The following is an 18649-nucleotide window of genomic DNA, read 5'->3' as shown; positions in this document are numbered from 1 at the left end:
CTGAAGAAGATGTTCTCAGCTCTGCCCAGTATAGCACCTAGGGAGAATATTGCCATGCATGTGTCTAGAGTCATGGCGACAGATGGAACACACTGCCGAGTAACAGTGGCCTCACCAATGGCACTGCAAAGGTCAGCTGCCATTGGCACTGCTGTTCACTGCAGCCATCAGAGTATTCTGGTGTCTTCGTCTGGACCAAATCTCGGGGATAACAGGATTCCACACATTATGCAGCTGGTAGCCACAGTCAAGGTTCATTAGACATTCATGGTACATATTTCAACAGAATCTTTTGTCATATTCTGTTGAATGTCTGTTGAAGATAACAGGGTTCCACAATTGCCAACTTGCTGGATTACATAAGGTGAGTGCAATGTTCTGTGAGCATTCTTCCACTGTGCCTGTTGTTTGTCCTATAAAGACCATAACACACTGGCAAGGTATTTTGTAAATTTCCACCTGCTGCAATAACAAATTATCCTTTACTATTCCAGTGGGTCTGAAATCTTGTATGGTAGGTGGAAAATCACTTTCACCTGAAAATGCTATGCAATACTTCTTGCTATTGTGAAGGAAATATTTCCAATGAAGGAAAGAAAAGCCAGGGACTTTGTAGGCACATTCTCGTCTTTCCCCTTCAGGGTTCTTGGATTTAGCTGAGAATGCTGTGTTAATTTACCAGGTAAATTATCCATTGTCTCTGAACACTATCTTTAACTGTGCAAGCTCTTTAGGCAAACTGTCTGCATCCGACACTGTATGCGTTCAATGCACATGGGTTTTAAGTGCATTTATGGTGCTGCTAGGCGGTGTGGTCCATGTGTCACCATGATTCTGGTGCATGCACCACAATATTCTCAGCATGCTGCATAGGGCAAAGCAGAGAACTTCTTCGTCAGTCTTCAATGGCTCACCTGAGGATGATTGGCAGTTGTTCAGTCAAAATATCATGGGGTGAATTTTACGATGACAGGCTGCAGTCACAAAATCTCTTCGAACATTTAATTTGCTGGGAAAACTTTAAATTTCACATAAGATGCCATTATAAGGAGGAGATGGGGCCTCACATATAAAAAGTTTCAACAAGCTATGTGGCAAGAGAGCAAAACTTTTATTCTGTAAGTTTTTTAATGAGATGTCAGGACCGTGGCATTATGCCAGAATTTGCTAGAGTAAGGCCAGTCATGATATTGTTAATGAGAGACTTCAGCCAAGTTTGATTGAAGTTTTATTGGATACACACTGAAGAACTAAAGCAACTGGTACACCTGCCTAATATCATGTAGGGCCCTCATGAGCACGCAGAAGTGCCACAACATGATGTGGCATGGACTCAAGTAACGTCTGAAGTAGTGTTGGAGGGAATTAATCCTGCAGAGCTGTCCATAAATCGGTAAGAGTATGAGGGGGTGGAGATCTCTTCTGAACAGCATGTTGCAAAGCATCCCAGATATGCTCAATAATGTTGAAGTCTGGGGAGTCCGGTGGCCAGCCGAAGTGTTTAAACTCAGAAGAGCAGGATGCCTACGTACATGTCACTTGTCAGAGTAGTATCTAGACATATCAGGTGTCTCATTGTAATGTTCTGCTTGGATCGTTCCCATTAAGTTAACTTTCTATTGCCTGGAGTTCATTTGGTGAAAGAATATAACAGCTTCCAAATTCACAAAATTTGACATCTGAACTTCATACTTGTCACTTTAACAAAAACACTGACTGACATACTTCACAGATCTATTTGACTGACTGACAAAACAGCAGCTCAACAACTGACCCCTTGCAGCTTCGCTGCATCGCTTTATATAGAATTTTAGTAATAAATTTCAAAATAACCCATTTTTAATTTTGTATGATTTTGATGTTACAATTAAAATTTACAAAACGTAAAGAAACTGATGTTACAGCCAAATAAGGTGTAAAATACAATATAATTGATGTAATTTTTATAGTATCATCACTGGTTTTAAATATTAAAATCGATCTGAACTTTAATTCCATAATGTCTCTTGTATTATTTCAGTTACATAATTAATCACAGTTTGGATTTGATTACTAACACTCAATAACAGTACAAATCTCGTGCTTTAGCTGACTACATACGTAAAATTTACAAATAAGGTCTCAATTTCTGAAAATAGGAAAGTTGTGTGATGTAAACAATTGGAGAGTTAATTAGAAATGTAATTACAAAGGATATTAATTACAAAGGAGAACATAAAAATAGATAACAAATGAAACTACATTTCTTGGTAATAACTTTTGAGCCATTTCTCAAGATAATGAGGTTCTCTGTGTCAACCCACCGACCAACTGCAATTAAGGTCATTAGCACTGGCCACTTTTGCCAACATTTCCACATCCTCTTAATATTTGGTGCCAAATGTTTAACACTTCAATTTCTTCATTAAACATCTAACTAAGCACCTGTACATAATTTTGTTAATGACAACAATCCACAGACAATCACGATAATATACATCCTTCCAGAACATTCAACATGCTTTCACAATGAATACCAAATGTTTTAGCAAACTGGACAGAATGATATATATATAAAGACACACAATCAAGTCCCTAGGAAGCACTGACTCGCCAGGCAGCCACCTGGATGCATACAATAAAGGTGGTACCAGTCTCTTCATTAGCGTATTGGGGAAGGCTGTATTATTGCTATACAAACACCCCCAGCCACTCTTACAAGTATTACTTGTTTACTTGTATGAATGGCAGCTAAATACATATACACAATCCAAAAAATCAAAAAAAAGTTTTCTTTTCTTAGCTGTTACTCTAGTCACTGGTTCACATTGCACTTCTTAAGGAATTGGCAGCTCACAGTCATCAGTCCTTTTGCGCTGTCCATCTTGTGTCTGCAACCCCTCTTTTTCTGGCAGTATCTATGCTGCAACAGCACAGTCCACTATTAGTTTTACAGTTTTTAATTTTTTCATCCAGGTCAGGTAAGGATCTTGGATACGGTTCTCTAGGTAGGAACAGGGATGAACTCATTACTCAAGGTACTCGTGCAGGTTTCAATTAAGGTCACTTCAGGTATAAATACATCAAAATCATTCACATAATATCCTATACGATAAGCATATTTAGGTTTTCTGGGTAGGAACAGGGATGAACTCATTACTCAAGGTACTCGTGCAGGTTTCAATTAAGGTCACTTCAGGTATAAGTACGTCAAAATCATTCACATAATATCCTATACGATTAGCATATTTATAAACAAAATTACACAAATACAAGCATCTCTAAACTGTAAAGATTTAGCAATATACAGATTAAAATCAATGAACAAAATGAATTATATATGTATCCTTTCTTTTTGATTAATATTTCAGTGTATTCCACTATACAGTATATTTGACACCCCCGGATCTCATTTAACTCTTTACGATATCAAACATGAACTCGCCGACTGTTCATCATCACACCATCTTCTAATAATAAACTTTTCACAAAATGTCTTTTGTCTCAGTGCAACTTGTCCATTTAGTAACACGTGTACATCTTTAACATTGTCCATTTGTATATCTTATTAGCAAATTCATAAAATCATGACCATGCCTGTAACTCTCAAAGAACTACCCACAAAATGAAATACATGCTCTACAGAGTATAACTACAACAACTGGTCAATTACTACTGTAGGAAAAGCAAATTTAGTACACAGTTTACATTTTCAAATAATGTCACTCAATAGTCATTTTACATATAGAAAACTTATACTACAGAGAATGGATAGTATTTACAGTAAAAGATAACTTCATTACAGGTTTATAGATGAGTGAAAGATGTAGCATCCGAAAATGAAAAGAAGAAAATAGAAAGCTGCATAGCTTGGAGACCTTGTGCTTATCATGCACTTGTGACAAAAATGTGTCCTTCTGAGAGCTTTTTACATTATCTTTTTTTTCTTGGTGTGTAACACTTGCTTATAGGGTTTCAGTTCAGTTATGTTACGTAAACCAAATAACCTTCCAGACTTTGGATAAACTAACCTGTATGCATTTGGGAGTGGCATAGACTGAATTTTGAATGGACCAATATATATGTCAAAGAACTTCTTGAATTCATTACTTGTAGCCTTGGATTTTTCATGTGTTTTCACCAGGATCCGATCATCGATTTTAAAATTTGTAGGTTTCAGCTTCTTATCATGTTTGTTTTTCCTTAATTTCCTTTGTTGTTCCATTAATTTCTTGACTATTTCTTCTCTTTTCTGTGGACTCATAACCGTACATGCTGGGAATTCAATTAATTCATTGATCAGATTCGGTCATTTCTGGTGGTACATTATTTCATATGTGCAGAACACAGTAGACGGATGTTGTAAGCTGTTCAGTATATCTTCAAAGCTGTCTACATACTCTATCCAACTTACATGATTTTTGTTGTAATAAGTTCTAAATAATATCCCTATTTTTATCATGTGACATTCAGCCAGATTGCTTGACGGGTGATAGGCAGATATCAGAATATGGTTTATGTTCTCATTCTCAACAAATGTTTTCCAAAGTTTAGAAGTAAATTGTGCCCCATTGTCAGAAAGTATGCTCTTTGGTTTTCCTACCTCTGTGAAATAGTCTCTTCTAATTTTCAAAATGATGTTCTTACTTGTTGCTTTCTTCAATGGATGTAGTTTAATGAATATTGATAAAAGATCCACCATGACAAATAAGTAACAAAATTCTCCTTTAGCCTTAGGCAATGATCTATAAAGATCAACTGCTACAAGTTGTAGTTGTTCTTTTGGCAAGATGTTTTGCATATATCCTTTGCAGGTTTGATTACTAACTTTTACCCTCTGGCACCTGTCACATGTAGATAATTGCATCCTCAGTCTCATGGAAATGTTGTAAAAGAATGCATTTTCTTGGCTCTTTTGGAAGCATTTCAGTGTCCTACAATGTACGAAACTCTTAGGTACATACCTTATCAATACCTCAATATACTGCTCTGGCTAACACAATCTCCAAGCATCACTGTCTGCACTGTATCACCTAAAAAATATACCAGGGTGTACACGAACCGGGAGATCCAGGAAAAACCCAGGAATTTTTTAATCCGGGAAAAACCCGGGAATTTTGTAGAATTCCGGGATATTTCTTTGTTTTAGTTTTCAGTTAAATATTTGTTATTTTGACTGGTAAGAAATAATACTCTAACAAGCGATATTACTGCATCCCTCTACTGAAAAATAATACTGCAGCAACAAAACATGAACGAGAGAAAAAAGAAAACGAAAATAAAACTTAAGTTGCAAAGGAAATGCACCGTATAAAACAACAAAACAGTGCTCATACAAGCGTCTGCCAACAGAAAAGTGTGTCAAAGGCTTTAGGAAGACTATGCAGTGCTTCGTAACAACAAATTGCCTCCGATGAGCATGGTGTCACAACTGTTAACATTAGATTCTTCTGAGCAGTTGCGATCGGGATCAAGTGCATGCGCAGTTGAGTCAACGCATGTACCTTCTCCCGCTTCTGGCTACAAAAGTGTGGTTGTTAGCTGTATAAGCAAGCAGCAAGATGCTACCCGGAAAAATCTCACAGGCGGGCGCAAGCTGCCATATTCACTGGGAGCAAACCGGGGTATCTACCTCAGGAGGCAATTTCAGTCAGCCATTAATCACCTTGCGGAACAATGAAGTTATTTTTGTCAATTTTCAAAAGAAACATGGCTTTATTAATCTTTTCCGCTGAGGCAGTCAATTTATTTGAAATGAAGTGTTTAATTCCACACTATTGGCTACTTTAGACTGTTCGCTGCAATTTAAAAGAGCATGTTTTCATCTTCTAGCACATATATCATTATGTGATAATAAAGAACCAAAAATGAGATAATGCAGTACTGGTAGCCAAGAAAACTTACAACCGAATTTGGACTTAGGAATGTGCACTTTAAGCCGAATTATGCATTTTGGTATGGTTCATGAAATTCCTCTGATGTCTTGTTTCTTTTATGACATAATGTAAGATCTTTTAATGTTTTACACATACGAACTTCCTGCGTCACTGTAGGTGCGCAAGTGCGGTGACGCCTGTTATCTGGCAACTGCTGAAACGAACCTCTTTCCGAAACGTCGCGGGGAAAATACTGCGAATGATTGATTGAAAAGCGTTACTTTCAAAGTAAATTTCCTTTTACGCAAATGGAAATGTGCGATGAATTTCTTAATTATAAATCACAGAGCGTTAGACTCTAATTTAAAAATCGACTGTTTGAGGAGGGCCATTTAGTAAAAATTTTGAGCCCAGAAGATCTGACATTTATGTTGGTATTAAAAATTTTACTGACACATTTGTGTTATGCATCTTAAAGTATAACAAAAAAAGATCAACATTATAAGTGAAAGTTTAGCTTCTCTTGCAGCTTATTAAACGTCGAGACCAATATTATATGTGAAAGCTCTGCTTTTCTTGTAGCAACACTATGCACATTAATGTACACCATTAACTTTTTCTATTTGTGTGTTCGCACTACTTAACAGTGATGTTGTTATTGGCTGACTATATCACGTGTCCTAAGCTCTGAATATCTGCTGTCATGGGCTGGCGAGATCAAGTGGCATGAGCTGTGACTGGCTTACAAAAGCACACCACAATCTCGATTTCAATGCTTCAGAAAGTAACATGTGGTGTTTGGTGGAATTCGAATTTATACTGTCGTAATACGAAAATGTGCAGGGTACATTGTCTTTTTTTCTGAGTTTCGTCTTCTAGAGGGCTGAAAAATTCTACGCTGGTGTATAAAACCATAACGATTCAAAGGATTGAGAAGTTTTACAGTTCCGAGGAAAAGTATACTGTCATTTTCCTTGTCCCCGTATAACCCTGTATACCCTTGTGCACTTTATAATACTGCTCTACTTTCTCATATCCTCTCTTACCCACATAACTTTTAACTAACTTCCAGTTGGAATCATGATTCTGATATCTACAGATGACTTTACAAATTTTCCTGATTTAATTCTCAACTGTCACTCCTTTTAGATACATAATCCGAAATTCCTTTTCTCACTTATCACTGTTATTTTCAGCTTCGCCTCCCATTGGCAATCTTGATAGAGCATCAGCAATTAGATTTTCTTCACCTTTTATATACTTTACTGTATAGTTGAGCTGCTGGAGGAATAGTGCCCACCTGGTTATCCTGCTGTGACGCAAAGTATACTCTTGTATATAGATCAAAGCCTTATGTTCTGTGTGTACCACTATTTGATGTTCTAATAAGTAATTCTTGAATTTGGTGAAAGCCCAATAGACTGCTAACAATTCTTTTTCGGTGACAGATCGTCCAGTCAAATAGCAGATATATCTTGCAAAATGTGGGGTAGAAGAGTTTATTTTTTCAACTCGTTCATATGGTTGGAAAGATTCCAAAACCGAGTTCTGCCAACAAAATTTCACTTGGGAAAACTTTCTGCAGTCAAAAAACTTGGAAAATTTTGGCCTTTTTTCAGTTTTTCCAAAATATCTCAGTTTTATTTGCTCCTATAACTTTAACGTCTATTTTCTTTTTTAAAGAGCACAAAATTCTCTACAAATTTGATTCTTGCCATTTTTTTTCTACTCCCAAGATCTAAGGCGCTACAGCGCCTCAAAAAATACCCATCTTTCAAATTTTGAGCATAGTGGGAAGATACCTTATTTTTGAACACTATTTTTTCAGTTTCTGTTTGTGTAGTATAAATACATTATGCATCATGTTATATGTTGGAATTTACCACCTCACTTTCAGGTATTCAATTTCTCTGTATGCAACATGAGGATTGCTGGGCACCCAACTATTGTGATTCTTACAACACTACCTGAAGTTCAGTATGGGCCACCTCAGAGCCCTGGTATTTGTAAAACTATAAATATAAAAATACATCATTAAGACACAACCTAATTAGGTAATTAATTATTCTTGTGTATAAAAGCCACACAGTAGACATTAAAAATAAGTAGCTTTATTACAATTAAAATGCATTGTCAGTTACTTAAAAATGTTGACACTTCTGGGTGTGTAATACTTGTAATATCGCACTTAGCGCACTTGAGACAGATATGAGCATTACTTCCAACTTTTTGATGGACCGGGTTCCTCAGTGTCACCAGAAATCCCTTGAGTTATGGATTCGGGGTCTGTACATAGAGTTGATCCCAGATTGACCTCATCTTTAAACAGCGAGTCAGCCTCAGCAAGTTCGTTGATTTCGTCAGCAGTTTCCTCAACATCCTCCATAACATCTTCTTCACTGTCTTCATATAAAAATTTTGGCACGTTTTCACAGTTGACCCCCAATACATTAATTGCAAGTTGAAGAACATTTCAAACCCACTTTTCTGCAGGAGCATGCTCCGCCACAGTTCAGCTTGCACGAGCATGAAACAATGTGAAGAAGTGCTTCAGGTGCTGGATCTTGGCTCATTATAACGGGTATTGGACCGTGGTCACTGTGATTCCAGCCCCATTTATCAGGAGGTTTCCAGTTTCCCATCCAACTTTGGACTTGTTGGTAAGTCCGCAACGAATGATGTGCAGCATCATGTGTAGGTGCAACCGTGCAAATTTCAGTTTCCTTTTTGTGGCAGACCTGGCGAATAGCTGGTACCGCAAATGGCCTAGTGTGTGGGAACTGCTGACACCTCCACTATACAATGTGATAGTAACCTGTTCTCCTGCTGTTATTATTTCTTCACGGGTAGCATGTGGTTTATTGAACGTGCAAAGTGCTGAGGTTAGGTGTTCATTTTTTGCAACAATATTGCAGCACTTAATTTTTCCTTGACCAAAAAAAGCGGATGTTATATCACATCTGCTAAAGGCGTGAGTGAACAGAATATATTCACTGTCAAACTTGTAAGATGCAGTGGAAAACCACTTGTCTTCTACAGTTCCTCTTCCTGGCTTTAAGAAAAATAAGTTTTCAATGCCTTGCCCCAAACCGGTCATGAGCACAAGCAGGTCAACATCTTCCCCTACAATGACAGATGTTACAATCATAACGTCAGCATCTTCTTCTGCCTGGTGCACTTCAATGCTACACTCCAGAAATTCCTTTTTAAGAAGTGTGATCATCTTGTTTCATTCATTGTACAAGAACTTGTCCTGAGGGACTTGGTTCACCATCTCTGATTCAACCACAACGTCAACCGAAGAATGTTTTTTGGACCTATGATTCCTCTCAGCACTCTTTGTGCTACATTTGTCTCCCTCACATGGATACCCATCAAAGACGATAGCAAATTGAGATCCAAAATGACGTAGCAGGTAAGAAACATAGCTTTGGGCTATTTTCTTATAACTGATCATTAACGAAATCAACTGTAGGAAATGTACGTCACCTGCATGCAATCGTATTACATATTCTAACAAAAATAAACTTCACACAATCCGACGTGAATGTGTTCGTAGTTACTGAATATGATGCTGTTTGTCCTGGCTCTGCAGCAGAGTGGGATGGTAAATTCCAATGAATAACATGATGAGTAATATGTTTATACTACACAAATAAAAACTGAAATAACAGTGTTCAAAAATTAGGTAATTTGCCACTTTGTTCGAAATTTGAAAAATTGGTATTTTCTGACCCGCTTAGCGCCTTGGATACTGGGCTAGAAAAAATTGGTAAGAATCAAATTTGTAGAGAATTTTGTGCTCTTTAAAAAAGAAAATAGTTGTCAAAGCGATAGGAGCAAATGAAACAAATATTTTGAAAAAACTGAAAAAATTCCAAAATTTTTCAAGTTTTTTGACTGCAGAAAGCTTTCCCAAGAGAAATTTTGTTGACAAAACTTGGTTTTCTAACCTTTCCAACAATATGAACGAGTTAAAAAAATAAAACCCACCTTTTGCAAGGTACAGGCTTTTTTTCTGACAGTTTGACTGGACTAAGTAGAGTATGACTTCTCATGTTTTTGTAAAATTCTACTAGCAAAAGCTATTGACCTATGCTCCATCACACCATCTACAATCTTTTCTTGGAAAAAATGAGCTCCGAGACCGTAGTCACTGCTGTTGGTCATAATGCAAAACAGCTCTGTAAGATCAGGTCTGTGTAACATTTTACTATTCCTCAGCTGTTTCTTGATTTTGTCAAATAAACTAAAAACTAAACTTCTCCCGAACAGGCTATGAAGACCCAACAGTACTGACTGACCGCCGTGTCATCCTCAGCCCACAGGCGTCACTGGATGTGGATACGGAGGGGTATATGGTAAGCACACCACTCTCCCAGCCGTATGTCAGTTTCTGAAACCAGAGATGCTACTTCTCAGTCAAGTAGCTCCTCAGTTTGCCTCACAAGGGCTGAGTGCACCCCACTTGCCAACAGCGCTCTGCAGATTGGATGGTCACCCATCCAAGTGCTAGCCCAGTCGGACAGCACTTAACTTCGGTGATCTGATGGGAACCAGTGTTACCACTGCAGCAAGGCCATTGGCGATGTTGTCCAGTGCTTCCTGACAATCCTTGTCCCATACCCAAATGGAGTTCTTCTTCAACAAGTTATTCAAACATGGTGCATTTAAAGCTTGATTGCTGACAAACTTCTGGCAGTAGCCACAAATTCCATAGAACAATTTAAGTTGGTTCTTAGTCTTGGGCACAGGAAATTTTGTAATGGCTTCAAGTTTTTCTTCATCAGGTAAGATTCCTTCTTCTGAGATGGTATGGCCTAAAAATTTGAGCTGTTTCATTCTGAATTTGCACTTCTCTAGTTTAAATGACATGCCTCCCTGTCTCAATCTGTAACACACTTCACCCAACAAATGTATATGTTCTTCCCAACTGTTTCCTGTTACAAGTATGTCATCAACATAAAGGATTAGTTTGCTTAACAGTTCTTTTCCAAGAACAAAATTCAATGCTCAGATAAATTCTGCAATTTGATACATTAAGGTCAAATGGTACAGCACAATAGCAATAACATCTTCCTCCATACAAAAATGCGATATATTTTCTAGACTGAATCTCCAATGGTACCTGATGGAAACCTGCTGTTAAGTCTAAACTAGACATGTACTTCATATGTTCAATCTTATGTAATAACTCATCTATGTTCTCAGGGTGAACAGTTTCCCTCTTAAGGTATTTGTTTAAATGTCTTGAATCCAGCACAAGTCTTACTCCACCATCACGTTTGGAAACTACCACCAATGGGTTTTTGTATGCACTATCGCATCTTTCAATCACTTCCCACAGTTCCATCTTTTGTAGTTCATCTCCACAGCTTTTCTTTTTGAGATGGGTACTCCATATGGTTTGATGAAAAATGATTCGTTTAGTTTGGTGGCCACTAATTCAGCATACTTCTCTTCACTGCATTAATGTATATCAAGAACAGTAAAGGTCTTAGGTCCTTTACTGTTCTTGATATACATTAATGACTTACCATTCCACATTGATGAAGATGCAAAGTTAGTTCTTTTTGCTGATGATACAAGTATAGTAATAACATCCAAAAACCAAGAACTAAGTGATGTAATTGTAAATGATGTTTTTCACAAAATTATTAAGTGGTTCTCAGCAAACGGACTCTCTTTAAATTTTGATAAAACACAGTATATACAGTTCCGTACAGTAAATGGCAAAACTCCAGTAATAAATATAGAATTTGAACAGAAGTCTGTAGCTAAGGTAGAATTTTCAAAATTTTTAGGTGTGTCCATTGATGAGAGGTTAAACTGGAAGCAACACATTGATGGTCTGCTGAAACGTCTGAGTTCAGCTACGTATGCTATTAGGGTTATTGCAAATTTTGGTGATAAGAATCTCAGTAAATTAGCTTACTATGCCTACTTTCATTCACTGCTTTCGTATGGCATCATATTCTGGGGTAATTCATCGTTGAGTAGAAAAGTATTCATTGCACAAAAACGTGTAATAAGAATAATTGCTGGAGCCCACCCACGGTCATCCTGCAGACATCTATTTAAGGATCTAGGGATCCTCACAGTAACCTCACAGTATATATATTCCCTTATGAAATTTGTTGATAATAATCCAACCCAATTCAAAAGTAATAGCAGTGTGCATACCTATAACACCAGGAGAAAGGATGATCTTCACTATGCAGGGTTAAATCTGACTTTGGCACAGAAAGGGGTAAATTATGCTGCCACAAAAGTCTTTGGGCACCTACCAAACAGCATCAAAAGCCTGACAGATAGCCAACTAACATTTAAAAATAAATTAAAAGAATTTCTAGATGACAACTCCTTCTACTCATTGGCTGAATTTTTAGATATAAAGTAAGTAAAAAAAAAAAAAAAAAAAAAAAACTTAATCATTAGTGTCATGCAATATTTTGTGTAATGTAATTTCTTGTACAGACATCTTTTATTAACCTGACACGTTCCACATCATTACGAAGTGTCGTATTCATGATCTATGGAACAAGTATTAATCTAATCTAATCTAATCTAATCTTCATTGTCTTCCTCATTAACATCAATCTTTTCATTTGCACAAATCACTTTTCTAATTTGAAAATTATTCTCTAGGCAATTTTGGATGATTAGTTCAGTCACATGTGTTACATCTGTCTTTGGGTTGGTAAGCCATAACTTTTTGTTATTCCAGTCAAAATCTGCATGTACTCCTTGTATCCAATTCATTCTGAACAAAATATTTTCATTGAGGTCAGGTACTACAAAACATCCTTGGTTGTACTGTACGTCATTAATGGTGAAAGATATTAAGGCTTGCCTGTTTACAACTTTGCTGTGCCTAGTAGTTGCCCCCTTAACTTTGATTCCAATAACAGGATATTCTTCAAAATCAGTACTGTGTCTTATCTGGTCTCTAAATTTTTCAGAAATGGCACAAACAGGGCTACCCGTATCTAAGAGGCAAACTCCCTCATAATCTGCAACTTTTATACATATATGCGGGCAACCCAAAACTTTTACCTTCCTGCTTTCCTCATCTTCATGCAACAAATCATCTTCAAACTCTAAAGTCCAAGTCGTTTGTACCATTTTTGCTTGCACAATTTCTCTTACTCGACTGAATTTTACTTGGAGCTACATCAGATGATTGCTTGATCTCATGTCCCTCTTTTACACACTGTCTACCTTTCGTGGAACAGAATTCACTGTAAGCCTGCTGATTGGTTCTATCTTCCCAGTTGGAATGCAATCACAAATAATCTTGATGACTCTTTTTGCTCTGTCACTGTCACTATAACCCTTGTAAGTATCCGATAAAGTTTCTAGCATCACATCTAAATCATATGTTCCTTATCTGATGATACCTTCCCAGTTTCCATTGGTACAATCTGGTACTCATATTCTTCACAAATACTACTGACATCATCTTCTTCACCATTAATTAAATCTTCTTTAACCTCCATATACACCTTGCTGTCTAATTCTTCCTCCCATTCAACATTACTACTGACACTTTCACTATCAACATTACCACACATGTTACCATCTCCAATACTAGACCCTTATACAACATCTTTACAATGATCACCAGAATTGTTGACAAGTATACTAGTACAGGTATCATCACTTAAGTGCTTAACAGGGATAGAGTCTTCCTCCATTAACTTACTTAATCCAAACTCATCAAGATTACCAACACATTCTTCACAAACTTCTTCACCATTATATAGGCTTGATATAGTTTCCTCCTCTAATGGAACTTCTTCAACCTTCTTACACATGCTAATACTTCTATCTTCCACACTTTCATTCATACTTTTCCAGAATTTACTGTCAAACTGTAATTTGCTAATCTGGTGCGTCACAAGGTAGGCGGAAAGCCTCGCTCGCGGGGTGGAATCAAAGCTAACTATTTGGAGTATCGTTACCAGAACCGATCGCGGTCTTCTGGTTTGGAGCCGAGTGGAAGGCTTAAACCAGAGGCTCAGACGATTCTGGGGAGATCTGGGGTGCAAATTTCTCGACTTCTGCTATCGGGTAGAGAAATGTAGGGTCCTCCTGAATAGGTCAGGCGTGCACTACACGCCGGAAGCAGCAACAAGGGTAGCGGAGTATGTGTGGAGTGCACATGGGGGTTTTTTAGGTTAGAGAATTCCCTCCCTAAGCCCGACAAGACGCCTCCTGAGATGCGGTAAGGTAGGAGTAGGCAAAATGCAACAAGGAATAACAATATTAATGTGCTAATAGTAAACTGCAGGAGCGTCTATAGAAAGGTCCCAGAACTGCTCTCATTAATAAACGGTCACAACACCCAAATAGTGCTAGGGACAGAAAGTTGTCTGAAACCAGACGCAAACAATAATGAAATCCTAAACTCAGATTGGAATGTATACCGCAGAGACAGGCTGAACAGTGAAGGAGGAGGTGTGTTTATAGCGATAAGAAGTACAATAGTATCGAAGGAAATTGTTGGATATCTGAAATGTGAAATGATTTGGGTGAAGGTCATGGTTAAAGCAAGCTCAGGCATGGTAATTCGATGTCTCTATAGGCCCCTGGGCTCAGCAGCTGTTGTGGCTGAGCACCTGAAGGATAATTTGGAAAATATTTCGAGTAGATTTCCCCACCATGTTATAGTTCTGCGTGAAGATTTTAATTTGCCGGATACAGACTGGGAGACTTAAACGTTCATAATGAGTGGCAGGGACAAAGAATCCAGTGAAATATTTTTAAGTGCTTTATCTGAAAACTACCTTGAGCAGTTAAACAGAGAATCGACTCGTGGCGATAACATATACTAGTGGCGATAACATATTAGACCTTCTGGTGACAAACAGACCCGAACTATTTGAAACAGTTAACGCAGAACAGGGAATCAGCGATCATAAAGCGGTTACTGCATCAATGATTTCAGCCTTAAATAGAAATATTAAAAAAGGTAGGAAGATTTTTCTGCTTACCAAAAGTGACAAAAAGCAGATTACAGAGTACCTGATGGCTCAACACAAAAGCTTTGTCTCAAGTTCAGATAATGTTGAGGATCAGTGGACAAAGTTCAAAACCATCGTACAATATGTGTTATATGAGTATGTGCCAAGCAAGATCGTAAGAGATGGAAAAGAGCCACCGTGGTACAACAACCGAGTTAGAAAACTGCTGCGGAAGCAAAGGGAACTTCACAGCAAACATAAACATAGCCAAAGCCCTGCAGACAAACAAAAATTACACGAAGCGAAATGTAGTGTGAAGAGGGCTATGCGAGAGGTATTCAATGAATTCGAAAGTAAAGTTCTATGTACTGACTTGGCAGAAAATCCTAAGAAATTTTGGTCTTATGTCAAAGCAGTAGGTGGATCAAAACAAAATGTCCAGACACTCTGTGACCAAAATGGTACTGAAACAGACGATGGCAGACTAAAGGCTGAAATATTAAATGTCTTTTTCCAAAGTTGTTTCACAGAGGAAGACTGCACTGTAGTTCCTTCTCTAGATTGTCGCACAGATGACAAAATGGTAGATATTGAAATAGATGACAGAGCGATAGAGAAACAATTAAAATCGCTCAAAAGAGGAAAGGCCGCTGGACCTGATGGGATACCAGTTTGATTTTACACAGAGTATGTGAAGGATCTTACCCCCCTACTTGCAGTGGTGTACCGTAGGTCTCTAGAAGAGCGTAGCATTCCAAAGGATTGGAAAAGGGCACAGGTCATCCCCGTTTTCAAGAAGGGACGTCAAACAGATGTGTAGAACTATAGACCTATATCTCTAACGTCGATCAGTTGTAGAATTTTGGAACACGTATTATGTTCAAGCATCATGACTTTTCTGGAGACTAGAAATCTGCTCTGTAGGAATCAGCATGGGTTTCGAAAAAGATGGTCATGTGAAACCCAGCTCGTGCTATTCGTCCACGAGACTGAGAGGGCCACAGACACAGGTTCACAGGTAGATGCCGTGTTTCTTGACTTCCGCAAGGCATTTGATACAGTTCCCCACAGTCGTTTAATGAACAAAGTAAGAGCATATGGACTATCAGACCAATTGTGTGATTGGACTGAGGAGTTCCTAGATAACAGAACACAGCATGTCATTCTCAATTGAGAGAAGTCTTCTGAAGTAAGAGTGATTTCAGGTGTGCCGCAGGGGAGTGTCATAGGACCGTTGCTATTTACAATATACATAAATGACCTGGTGGATGACATTGGAAGTTCACTGACTCTTTTTGCAGATGATGCTGTGGTCTATCGAGAGGTTGTAACAATGGAGAATTGTACTGAAATGCAGGAGGATCTGCAGCGCATTGACGCATGGTGCAGGGAATGGCAATTGAATCTCAATGTAGACAAGTGTAATGTGTTGCGAATACATAGAAAGATAGATCCCTTATCATTTAGCTACAAAATAGCAGGTCAGCAACTGGAAGCAGTTAATTCCATAAATTATCTGGGAGTATGCATTAGGAGTGATTTAAAATGGAATGATCATATAAAGTTGATTGTCGGTAAAGCAGATACCAGACCGAGATTCATTGGAAGAATCCTAAGGAAATGCAATCTGAAAACAAAGGAAGTAGGTTACAGTACGCTTGTTCACCCACTGCTTGAATACTGCTCAGCAGTGTGGGATCCGTACCAGATAGGGTTGATAGAAGAGATAGAGAAGATCCAACAGAGAGCAGTGCGCTTTGTTACAGGATCATTTAGTAATCGCAAAAGCGTTACGGAGATGATAGATAAACTCCAGTGGAAGACTCTGCAGGAGAGACGCTCAGTAGCTCAGTACGGGCTTTTGTCAAAGTTTCGAGAACATACCTTCACCGAAGAGTCGAGCAGTATATTGCTCCCTCCTACGTATATCTCGCGAAGAGACCATGAGGATAAAATCAGACAGATTGGAGCCCACACAGAAGCATACCGACAATCCTTCTTTCCACAAACAATACGAGACTGGAATAGAAGGGAGAACCAATAGAGGTACTCAGGGTACCCTCCGCCACACACCGTCAGGTGGCTTGCGGAGTATGGATGTAGATGTAGATTGTAATATTACAGGACATATTGGGACATACTGAAGTATTCGATACTGTAGACTTTTAGGGGATGTCGATACAGATATGCAAAATGTAAAGGGAAACTTTGGTGATGTTTAAATATTGTACTGTATATTGTATTAGGACATTTTGCACAGAAAGAACAAAAATAGAATTAATGTAAATATATATTAGTGTTAGTAACCTATTTTCATTCAATTTTGTAATTATATTTCATTTTGTAAAAGAAAGACTCACTGTTTGCTGTAGCTCTGATTAATTGTATAAATTATCAGTTTTGAGCTGGATTATTTCGTATAATATGGACAAGATACTTTTAAAAACTCACCAGCTAAAGAGAAAGTCCGTAAATGAACGTTTAATGCACACTTCTGGAACTTCCTATGGAGAAATTCTATATTATGATCACAAAAATACGAAAACTTGTGAAAACTGTTTCATAACCTAATTTCAAAAGACGATTTGTATCAAGAAATATTGCTAAAAAGATTTATTTACGTTTTGAAACACGATTTAAATCATTTTACATATAAATAGTTGTTCTAAATCACTCAAGAAATATCCAGAATCAAATGTCAAGATATTTCTGGAAACATCGGTACAAATCTGGTGAAGGTTACCCAGAAGCTGGTAGAAAAATGTTATAAAATCTATTTGGAAATTATGCTTGTAAGAATTTATATGTACTGATCCTTTTACTTACTTTAATCTGTACTAAAATTCTATAATGTCTAATTTAGTTTTAAGTCGTGAATTGCTATCGTATTATAAACAAAACATTGTCAAAGACTCTCATTGTTTGGAAAGATATTAATATACCTAGGAGTTGTCAGTTGCCAGTTCGGATATGCAGTGCGGTTAGCTCGGAGAGTCAGTTGTTGAGTCTGTGAAGTCTGTCAGTTCTGTTTGTAAATAAACGTCTGTAATGAAGAATTACTTGTTGTCGTCAATATGAACTCAAGACCTTTTGCACGAAGCAGACACCTCCTAATGCAACGTTTTAATTTGGTGTTGAGGAGCTGAAATGTTATAATTTGGTTGAGGAAGCTGGGATCGCTATAAGTGCAAACAAATTGAAGTGGAATGTTTTAATTTGGTGTTGAGCAGCTGGGATGTTATAAGATGTAGATGTGCTCTTCTTTCATTAGTTCTGGCATTTCCACTCCAATATCTTCGATTACTGTGTCTTGTGTAATTATTTTCAATGTCTCTGGCCGGTGGTGGTTAGCCTGATTTCGGTACACATTTCTTGCCTCAAACTTACAGGCTCGCAATGGGCCGTCTGTCAGTTTCAATTGCCTTGTCTTGATGGGTGATTATCTAATTGTCTGTTACTAGTCTCCCAAGGTCTTTCCCTGTTGTCATGTCCTCTTTTTGCATTCCCATTACTATGGTTGATCCATCTGTTATCATTTCTATTGTAACCACGATTATTATTCTGATTTTCATTATCATTCCTGCCTTGATTCCTGCTCTGATTCCACTCCCCCTTCCCCACCCCCTGATGGTTGACTGCCAAATCTGCCATTATTTAATCTCTCATTTCTCTCAAAGTCTCTATCCAACTTACCTACATGTCTCACGAACTTATCTACAGAGTCGTCTGGTCCATAAATCAACTCCCACTGTACTCTTTTTGGTAACCTTTTTAAGGCATCTGTTAGTATTAGTTCATCAAAAGGTTTTTCTAAGTGTACTAATTTCC

General features: G+C 37.8%; 1 long non-coding RNA gene across 2 annotated transcripts; it reads right to left on the bottom strand.

Moving 5' to 3' along the window:
- Positions 1 to 1821: 1821 nt before the first annotated feature.
- LOC126353265 (uncharacterized) lies at positions 1822 to 17732 on the bottom strand. 2 transcript variants are annotated; one of them, XR_007565195.1, is made up of 3 exons: positions 17648 to 17732; positions 17273 to 17325; positions 1822 to 2902 (listed from the first exon to the last, which is right to left on the bottom strand). It is a non-coding gene; the product is annotated as an uncharacterized LOC126353265 (long non-coding RNA). The 2 variants fall into 2 exon arrangements; XR_007565196.1 differs by lacking the exon at positions 17273 to 17325.
- Positions 17733 to 18649: the final 917 nt, after the last annotated feature.

Source organism: Schistocerca gregaria, chromosome 1 (assembly GCF_023897955.1).
Source record: "Schistocerca gregaria isolate iqSchGreg1 chromosome 1, iqSchGreg1.2, whole genome shotgun sequence".
Classification (NCBI taxonomy): domain Eukaryota; kingdom Metazoa; phylum Arthropoda; class Insecta; order Orthoptera; family Acrididae; genus Schistocerca; species Schistocerca gregaria.
The sequence above is the reverse complement of the archived record's forward strand: the minus strand, read 5'-3'. Positions and strand labels throughout refer to the sequence as shown.